The sequence below is a fragment of the Acomys russatus genome, chromosome 32 (assembly GCF_903995435.1).
Source record: "Acomys russatus chromosome 32, mAcoRus1.1, whole genome shotgun sequence".
NCBI lineage: Eukaryota > Metazoa > Chordata > Mammalia > Rodentia > Muridae > Acomys > Acomys russatus.
The window spans coordinates 41,525,935-41,536,665 of NC_067168.1; the positions used below are offsets into that span (position 1 = coordinate 41,525,935).

Here is a 10,731-nt window from a genome sequence, read left to right on the forward strand (position 1 = left end):
TTCTAGGCATTTTGGAAACATCCCCCTGTGCTCTCCCCAACCCCCACCTTCCCGCAGGATGGTTTTACTTACCTGCTTATGATCTTTATCATGGTAGTGTCTTAATTAGGATTTCTATTGCTGCAACAAAACACCAAAAGCAAGTTGAGGAGGAAAGGGCTTATGTGTCTTATACTTCCACAATGTAATCCATCACTGAAGGAAGTCAGGACAGGAACTCAAGCAAGGCAGGAACCTGGAGGCAGGAAGCCATGGAGGAGTGCTGCCTACTGGCTTACTCATCATGATGTGATCATCTTGGGTTTTTGTGTTGTTGTTGTTGTTGTTGTTTAGAGAACCGAGGATCACCAGCCTAGGAATAGCCACGCCCACAATGGGGGTAGGTCCTCCCCCTTTGGTCATTAACTAAGAAAATGCCCTACAGCTGGAACTGCATTTTTCTCAATTGAGGTCCCCTACTTTCAGACAACTCAAGCTTGTGTCAAGTTGAAATAAAGCTAGCCTGCGTTTGTAGTATAAGTTGACTTGGTAATGCAAAGAGGAAAAAATTGGAAGGTCAGAAGATGTGCCAGCACCTAACACTGCTGAGGTAGTGGAGGCAGCCATAGCAATAGAGAGAAGGCAGCCGAAGAGTTCCAGAGGACAGAGGACAGTGAGGAAGAGAAATGTGGGGAGGAGTAAGGATGGTGGGCATAAAGAGACAGACAGTGAAGGCAAAGAACAACATTATTGGAAGGCACAAAGCTCAGTGAGACAGACATGGGAGCCCAGGGGCCCTGGCTGCTTCATGACTTCAGGGACCAGCCAAGGCCTAAGGGCACCTTTATATCTACATCTCTGAGGCTCAAGAGCTATCATGTGAGATGCTGTTGAGGAGCTGTGATGCCCAAAGTTTTGGAGCTGTGCCACCACCCGGTGCCAAGCACTACTGCTGCTCATTTCTACTAAGAGCTGAGGGTTGTACTAAATACGAAGGGCCAGATCAAGAATGGGGATAGGCCGGAGAAAGAGGCCTCTGACAGGAGCACCTAGAAAGTTTTCTTCTTCTTCTTCTTCTTTTCTTCTTCTTTTTCTTCTTCTTCTTCTTCTTTCTTTTTTTTCTTCTTCTTCTTCTTCTTCTTCTTCTTCTTCTTCTTCTTCTTCTTCTTCTTCTTCTTCTTCTTAATGTTTACAGCTGACATTCCTAAGCCTCTGTGTCTCTGTGCTTGGATCTATGAGGCCCTGTGTCTGCCAACTCACTCCATAAATGCTTGAATTCAAGATTCCAAAACTTCCAGCACTGGGAGAGCTAGACACTATTTTTCTATTCTTCTCATGATTCCCATCTGTGTGGAACAAACTGACTCCAGCCAGTTGTCTGGTAACAGCACTAAGTATTATGAAGAAAAACAGAAGAAAGGCTGGAGTGTAGAAGGGAGGGAATAGGGAGAAGTGGCTATTGTAGACCAGTTGATCAGGCCCCTGTAGTGTGGTCAGAGTGTGAGGACTACAGCCACAGTGTATCCAAGGACCAGCGTGGAGCAAAGTGAATGTTGGAGTAGCTGTATATGATTAAATCAAAGATGTTTTGGAAGTCAGTTATACAGACTTGCGTGGATAGGACCTAGAGTGACGCGGATGCTCACTACAGCATTTGACCTGAGTGTTAGAAGAAGTATGTAACTGTACTTTGGATGCTGGGGTGTAAATGGGAAAGAGTAGATATGGGAAGAACAGATTCTTACAAATTTTAATAAAAATTTCAAAGGAAAACTGTAGCTATTTAATTATTGCTGCAACCCCACAATACCCACATACAAATAAAACAAAATAGAAAGGAGAAGAAAAGAATCAAATGAATAGGAAAATAAGTCAGTTCCTGGAGTCACATTTGCTTCTGGGCTTTTCCTCCTGGTTCTTGAGTTGACGTGGCCTCTTCCACACATGTATCCGAGCACTGCACATCTTCCATCCCGCACAACATGCTTTCTCCTCCTCTCCTCTGCTTCCTTGAGGGCGGCTTCTATCTTCACACCTTCATTCTGCACAGTACTGAAATCCAGTTTGCTGTCTTATTTCCTATAGCTTTTAGTCCTTGCAAAAGAACGTCACAGACATTTTTATAAAGAGGATTTTCAGTGTAGTTCAGTAATTACATGCTTTCCAAGTGCTTAGCAATTTCTTCTTCTTTTTCCTCTTCTTCTTCTTCTTCTTCTTCTTCTTCTTCTTCTTCTTCTTCTTCTTCTTCTTCTTCTTCTTCTTCTTCTTCTTCTCCTTCTTCTTCTTCTTCTTCTCCTTCTTCTTCTTCTTCTTCCTCTTCTTCTTCTTGTTTTTTGAGACGGTGTTTCTCTGTGTAACAGCTCTGGCTGTCCTGGAACTCACTCTGTAGTCCAGTCCAGGCTGGTCTGGAACTTACAAAGATCTGCCTGCTTCTGCCTCCTAAGTTCTGGGATTAAAGGCATGTGCCACAAGGAAAGCTTTTCTCCATCAAAGCTGCAACATTGTCTCTGAATCTTATTTCACAATCTCAAATGTAGTTAGGATCTTTCAAGCTATTCTCCCAAGGAAGATAACTGCTGAGCCACAGGATCATGCAATAACCAAGTACTTTCAAGTAGCCAGGTCGTAATGCACCACCGTGCCATGTGTGCATCCAATGCTGCTGAACTCCAATGTGCCGTCGTGGCATCTTTGGGGAATCTTCTTTGTTCTCTTTATGAATTCCATCTGGGCATTTCCAACAAGCAAACGCATAGTCTACCAAGTACACATGCTTAGGGTTCCTGTAGTTCAGAAGGAGGGTGGCGGCCTTGTTATTGCTGTACACATATTTATGCTCATGGGTGTCTCCCAGGAGATCTACAGTTCTTAAGCTAAGCTGCAAGGCAGTTTTCGGGAAAAAAATTTTTTTTGATGTTTGTTTCATCTATTTTCTGACCCTTACTCCCCTTTCCCCCTGTTATAAAGTAACTTTATTAAGTTCATTTACACATACTGTAGATCTTCACAGCGAAACAGCTCAAGCAATCATGTCTAGTGTTAATGGCTGTTTATCCTGGAGTTGTAATGGAAGAAGCAGTGGCTGGGGCTTTGATTCTAGAAGCTTCTACAGATAGACTGATGGGCATGTTAGTCACTTTTCTCACTGTTGTGGCAAAATGACTCATGGGAGGAAGGACCCTGGGAGGGTTCATGGTGGGGAAGGCAGTCCGTCTCACAGAACATAGGAAGAGGAAGGAATTCAGAAAGGTCAAGAGGAAGAGGTAGTTGGCAGGAGAGATGGCTCAGTGGTTCAGAGCACTGCTTGCTCTTCCAGAGGACCTGGATGAATCCCTAAACCTGCATCGCAGCTCCCAGCCATCCATAACTCTCTTCTGCCCACCCCAGACACCAAGCAAGATATGGTAGACAGGTATACACACAGGCAAAACACTCATGTACATATAAATAAGTAAGTGAGTAAATGAACGAACCCTTTAAATATACACCCACAGTAACCTGCTTGCTACAGCCGCCTCTTATTCCTCTCTATTCCCCCAGTAATTGCTTCATGTTATGAATCCATCAAGTGAGTAAAACAGAAATTAGGTTAGACCCCAATAAACTCCAAAGCCCACCAGTGGGCAGTCAAACCCAGTACAAGGGCCTCTAGAGGACTGGTCACATTCAAGGCACAGTAGGGCTGATGGATGGAATAGAGCATCCAGAGGAGGGATTCAGGACATATGCTTTTGGTCGGACAACTTTTAGGCGGGACTTGTGGCTTCCTGAAGTGGGAGCAGGAGATTTATAATGTGACCTGCGTAGGCTGTGCTAGATTTGGGCCGTCTATAAATCAGCCCTCCTCAGATGATTTATTGGTAATTATGAGTCTCAGCTTCCAGGGAGGAAGTTGGGAATGAAAGACTTAAATTGTACTAGTGCAGGAACGGTATTTTAAGTCACAGGGTTAGATAGCGCAGACCGTGTTTGAAGATTAAGAAAGAAGAAGCAAATGAAAAGCCAGAGCCTGGGAGCATAGCTCCCAAGGAGGAGAAATCTGCCAAGTCCTCAAAAAGACAGTGTCTCCACTATTCTCCCTCTTGCTGAGACAGAATAGCCTAGCATTGGCATCTTATGCAGGGGAAGATTCTGATACAGTTTCGCATGCTCACTGTTTAAAATGGCGTTTCGTGTGGGCTGGTAGCGATGTGTGATGCCACTGATGATTTAACTCCTTAAGGCACTGCTGGTATCTAAGTGAGTACATTACACAACGTGAGACTTGCCTCGTGAAACCAAAGCACAGGGCAGAACTCAAATCAGCAGCTTTCCCTGGGGCTGTGGCATAAAACTCAGACACAGGTCAGAAGTGGCCACGACAGCACAGTCCACAGCCTGACAGGCATTCCAACAAGTGCAGTCCTGTCTCCAAGCTAGGGTCTGTTCCCCTCAACCAAGAAGAGCCAGGGAAACAGTCGTTGCTTCTCTGATTTCAGAAGATGCTAGTTGAAGATTCCATTCAGCCCCAGCCAAGTTCTAGTGTGGAGGATGAGGAGCTAGGGGCTTTATCTAAAACCCCTGCCTCAGGATTCCAGGTGTTTATCAACTTGGAGAGCTCTTGAGTGGGAGAGAGTGGGGGGAGGGTGAGAGAGGGGGAGAGGAGAGGGGGGGGGAGGGGGGAGGAGAGGCCAAACTGTTAACTATAAAATAGCTTTAATGGATATGTCTGGTAGGGCAGCTGCCCCAATCTCAAAATACAGTCCAAAGATGATTAGCTACCATTGTGTCAAAAGTCACCCTTTAGAGACAATTGCTATATTGCCATATGTTGCCTTTCTTTTTCTTTTTTCTTTAAGTGTATTGCGTATGTGTGTTTGGAGCTTTGGAGCTTTGTGCATAGGAGTTCTGGTGCCTGCAGAGACCAGAAGAGGGCCTAGATCCCCTATCACTAGAGTCTTAAGCGCCAAACTCATGTGCTGAGAACCAAACCCTGGCCCTCTGAGAGAGCAGCAAGCGTTCTTAATTTCTGAGACATCATCTCCAGTCCCATCACCACCCATCTTTTTTCTTTTTCTTTTTTTCTTCCAACAACAGAACTTTGTTACTTATTATATTGTGTGTGCAGCTGGGTGCTCACTCTGTCTTCAAACTGAGAGCCTTCGTCGACTGCCCAAGGACACTTGGAAGCACAAGATACAAAGAATTTCAAAAGACTTCTCTGGTTTTCTGGTTAACACCCCTCTCCTGAAGTCACCCTGACCTATTATGTATCCCAAATGGTTTAAGTGACCAGAGTGCCACCTTAAAAAGTCACTGTGGAAGACCAGAATATGCCACACTTTGTATACCTCCTTAGCATTTGAACTATTTTGAGATGTTGGACAGTGCAGGAGCGGGAGGGGACAGGGGAAGACCGGGTTTGGGGAGACGTAGGGGTAGAAATGCTGAGAACAGAACTCACGCACGAAATTCTCAAAAGCTAGAGTAAAATGAAGGCTCGATTTCTGCTTAATTAGAATAGGAAGCTGATGAACAAGCTCTTTTTAAGGGCAGCAAGTATCGGGAGATATATAGAATAGATTGTGTCATGTGCAACTGACTGGCGGGCCCAGAAATGCGGGCACGTACAGTCTTGTCTTGATCAGCAGTGTTTGCAGAGCAGGCCTGAAAGGCATGGCCCCCAACTCCAGAAGTATGGAGCCATAATTATTCCAGTGAAAGTGACAGGAGGAAGCTAATTAGAAATGTGATAGAAGATGATTAGGCAGTTACTTCAGGGGGAAAGGGAACGAGAGGAGAAGGTGCCAACTGGGGTAGCTTCTGTGGAAAGGGATAGAGTGGGGTGGGGCTGGTTTAGATGAAAAATTCCCTGTCTGTCACCTGGGGAAGCAAGTTTCCTCAAGATGCCATTAACATATCATTTGCACTCAGAGTTTAAGACCTAAAAGGAAAGGTCACCACAAAACAGAAAGTCCTGGGAGCAGAACAAGGCAAGGGTTTAAAAGGCTGTGACTGGCAGGAGGGACGGGCTCCCTGCTGAGGGCACTTGGAGAGTGCTGCCAACTGCTAATACTCCTGACCTCGCCATAGCCCAAACTAAAATGACCAGGATGGAACACAGCCTGGAGGAAAGTCAGGGGACCTTGGCTTCTGTTTTGGCCAAGGCTCTTGAGTGTGAGCCCAGAGACCTTGTGCGGTTTAAAAAAAAAAAAGAAAAAAGCTTTCTCTTCCTATGCTCTGCTTGGCCTCTCCAGTCTGCCAAGGGTGTCTTCTCTCCTCTGCAGTTTGAGCTGGTGCTGTGATTTGAATGTGGACATACCCCCCACAGGCTTGCAGTTGAGCCTTCCCTGGTGGAGCTATTTTTGGAAAGCTGTGGAACCTTAAGGGGTGGAGTCTCGCTGGAGGAAGTGGGTCATGGAGGGTTCCCTTGAGGATTTATTGCAAGGTCCCACTTCTGAATCTTGCTTCCTGGTCGTGGACCCTGTTACTCCCACCAGGTGATAATAAGACTACTGCCAGAGTTCTTGAGCCCGAATTCGAAGCAAGCTTTAATTAAACACTGGCCAGAATGAGGAACTCCATCCGGGTCCATCTTGGAATTCCTGGAAAATGGTGACAAGTCACATTTTGCAGAGGTTTATAAAGGCAACCCTATAAGGCTATGTATTTCCCACCAGGTCCAATCAGGGGCAAGTGTACATCCTGACATATTTCCTGCATCACCTGTGCAGTTGGGTCAAATCAGCTTGTCTGGGGAAGCTAAAACACACGAGGCTGGTCATCTTACGTAAACAACAGCTTCCAGCATTTCAGGAAGTAGCTGTCCTTGGGCAAGGGCCTTACAAGTTAGAGGCATTTCTGTTTTATGAATCTCTTAGGCATAGCCATTAAAATTTAAAGCGTAGCTTCACACTCTCAAAGCCACGACGTGACCAGCTGCCTCCTGTTCCCGCTGCCATGCCGTCCCAACTACAGTGGACTGTGTCACCTTGAACTGTAAACCCACAGATACTTTTCCTCCCTGCTTGTCAGGGACTTGGTCCCAGCAACCAGAAAAGTAATAGAACTGCTGAGTTAGACCACTGGGTGCTCCAGGGCTCTGTGTGGTTGCCCCGAAGTCTAGCCTTGCTGGTGTTCAAGGTGGGCAATCCGAGGCTGCTGCTGCCCTTAGAACCATCCTGGAACTGGAGTGAGGATTGAATGGCAACATAAAATGAGCATTTAAATAAATGCCAGTTTGCAAAGGCAGACAGGAAGCCCATGCTCACCTGAATGTGCAGGGAGTCGGGTGGGATGAGAAGGAACCCCTCAAATACAAGTAGAGGAGGCGGGAGCTATGAAAGTTCTAGAAAGGGCAGTACACCTGGCAGTCAGATGTTTTATGGGGTTTTTTTTCCTCAGCTAATGAGGCTACTTCCTTTCTTGAGGTTTTTAGAGAATTGGCGGCCCTCTGAACCCATCTCCTATGATTGCCATAAATATACTGTTATCCTCCAACGACTTTTTTAAAAGTCCATTTTTTTACTCATTTATCATTCAAGACATAACATTTGTGAAAGTCCAGATGTCATGTCCTACTGTCTTTCTAGTATGTTTTGAAAAAAAAATAAAGGCATATTTGCTTTTAAAAAAAAAGCCACATTCTTGCTGGCTCGCAGACACGGGACCATCTTAGGTCCCAGCATACACCCTACACACGAGAAGCGCTACCCACACTCAGCCACTCACTTGGTTCTGGTTGCTCTCTTGGCAAGAATTTCTTCAGACTTTGTTAGGTAGGGTGTTCTGGGCTGTCTTGTGCAGGGGAGGGGAGGGGGGGAGGAGATGAGAAGCAAACAGAGATACGAGGAGGGAGATGCAAAGCTGTGCTAGCTGGAGTTCTGGGCATTTTCCTCATGGTGTGGCCCTTTGTCCTACGGAACTGGTCAGTTTTAATCAGAAGACAACACGGAACACAGAAAAGCAAGCGCTTCACTCGCTCAAAATTTCAGGTTCCTGGATGACTTGGCTCTGTCCGTGATTGTAGCTGGGGAGCCTGTGTTCTGAAAAATCCAGCTCTTCCCTTGGGAGGTGGGCATCCCCTCCTCCTGGGCCTGATGGAGGCTCAGGGTTCATGCTCATTTAGTGAGTGTTTTGTTATATTGTCAACACTCACGTAGGCAGACCCTTTCCTGCACCTGGACTGTACCATGACCTCCTTCCCTCTGTGTTTTTAATGGTACGTAGGGTTTGGTTTTTTTGTTTTGTTTTGTTTTCTTCTATAAATCTGCCCTTCCACAAAGCCAAGATGCAAGCAAGGTTTCTTAAATTCAGCACACAAATGCAAAGCTTCGTACGGGCTACCGAAGAGCACATGGGGCAGTCACTGGCATGATAGTAAGAGAAAAGAAAACACACAGCAGAGGCACATTTCATGAAGCAACCATTACCATGACAACCCTGGACCAAACAGGTCCTGGGGTGGGAGAGAGGCCGTGCTGGCAGACCAGGAGCCACCATGCCAGGACACATGTATCAGGGACAGACAGCCAGAGATAAGGGACAGCAGGCTGCCCAGGGCTAGTGTCTATCTGTGTTAGTAAGCTTCTGTCAGGAATTATTTTTTTCCGTTTTGTGTGTATGTGTTCATGTGCCGACATGCAAGTACACATATGTAGATGTGGCTGGCAAAGGCTAGAGGTTAGCCTCCAGTGTTGCTCCTTAGACCTGTACATTTGGATTTTATAGTCTCTTCCCTGGGGCTCAGCTAGGCTAAGCTGGTTGATGAACAAGCCTCACGGAGCCTCTATCTTTGCCTCCTGAGCTGAGATTAAAAGTGCCTACCAGCATCTGTGGCTAATTTGCCTGGGATCTGAGGGCCAAGCTCATTTTCTCATGCTTGTACAACTGCCCTGTCTCTCCTGGATTGTTTTTAAAGGGGCTCAAATCTGTTGTAGAATGCTCCACCCCCACCCCAACATAAGAGACAGAGCCATCTTTATCAGAGCAGCTATGATGTCCTATAGGGCACTGCTGGAAAGGTTAAAGTCTAGTCTGGTATATCCAGATAGCCACCTAAGCTTGGTCTATTATGACGGACTCCCTTTTTCTTCCCCTGATCTGGGGATCCCTAGATCCCCTAAGAAGATCACATAGCCCTCAGGAAAGATTATAGGCCCGACCCTTTCCTGATAGAACCTGTGCAGCAAGCAAGCAAATGGGGATTCCTGGAAATGCCCTACCTTTTGCTAAGGAGATCCTAGCCTTCAGCAAATGACCTTTAATCATACCTGGAAGTTTTTCCCCCACCTATAGGATAATTAAGCAATGTGTTCTCCTTCTTGTGATAGGGCCCTGTGCCACTGCATGTAAACTTGGTGCTGTACCACTGCATGTAAGTCAAGTATCTTTTTAATTACAGTGAGACATGAGATAATATAAGATGAAATATGAGCCACACAAAAGATATGATTTTGAGAGGTTTATTATATGGGCATGGGGAGAGAAGAGAGAGGATGAGAGAGCAAAGAGGTAAGAGATTAAAGAGAGGGGTGAGGTGGGCTTGTCCTTTTATATACTGGGCGGGGCCATGCCCAGTGGCAGGTGGGCAATGACATCACAGGTGGGCAGACTGGTTCAGAATCCTAACACTCCTCCCTTTTCCTATAGTTAAAAAAAACAAATGAGGATGTTGGATCTTTTTTCATGTAATGTAAGTCAAAGTATATAGATGTAGACTCACTGGAAGCAGCTTTTGGCTACCATGTAAGGGGAGAAGAGAGGCAGGGCGCAGGAGCAACAACACGTCCAGAGTGTATGGGGAAGCTCTGAAATGCTCTAGCTGTTCCTGAAAGAAATGGGGCCTTTGATCTTGAGGTCCATCAAGACGTCAAGCAGCACCTGGACGGGCCTGCCAGATGCGGTAGCCAGGCCACCTGGCAGATGATGAGCAACTACCCCATAAGAGATCTTCAAGACTGGGCCTGGTGCCCTCCCCTCACAGAAACAGGGGGTGGAGAGGGTCAGCAGACCCTTCCCTTAGATTCAAACCACTCTTTCCTATACCTCCTCCCAGACTGCATGTAATCTCATGGTCTCAGGATGTGCCAGGCTATAGGGAAGGAAGGTCCACTAAGGGGCTCAGTCTGCGTAGCTATGAGGACGTCATCGCCCATGTGGGGGTGAGGCTGTGGGTAATCCACCCTCCTGTAACTTACCTTGTGCCACACTCTGTAAGTAGGCGTGGTGACTCGTTTCTTCGCCAAGTGGGACTTGGATGGGACCGTGACTTTGCTTTGTCACTGGCACCTAATCTGAGGTGAGCAGACATGGTCTACCTGCCCAGGGACATGAACTCACAGTACTGTCCAGAGACAACCGACATGGAAAGGGTAGAGAGGATTTGTAGACTGACATTTTCTGCCATGCTGCAGAATAATCTCCTGTGCGAAGTGGGTTTAGCTGCTGGGAACAGCAACAAGAGGCAAGATTGTCTGCAGTCTTTTGATTTATTTGATCTCCTAGACATCTTTATTTATATAAAAGACAAATGCTGCATAGAATGAAAATAAGTGCTTTAGATTTTGATATAAAAAGAATATTGTGCATTCACATTACTATTTTAATACATGAATATGGCTGAAGTGTTCAATAAAAGAATAAGACCTTCCCTTTATGCAGAGTAGTGAAAAAAAGTCAACATTTTTAGGAATGACAGCAATGTTATTCCTTGGTCTTTTTTTTTTTTTTGGATAAGAAAAAAAAATTACACAAACAAAACAAGCCACAGTA

The 10,731-nt window shown here is 45.8% G+C and overlaps 1 pseudogene; it reads right to left on the reverse strand.

Moving 5' to 3' along the window:
- Positions 1 to 1,864: 1,864 nt before the first annotated feature.
- Positions 1,865 to 6,920, reverse strand: LOC127184155 (serine/threonine-protein kinase VRK1-like; annotated as a pseudogene).
- Between the last annotated feature and the right edge of the window lie 3,811 nt (positions 6,921 to 10,731).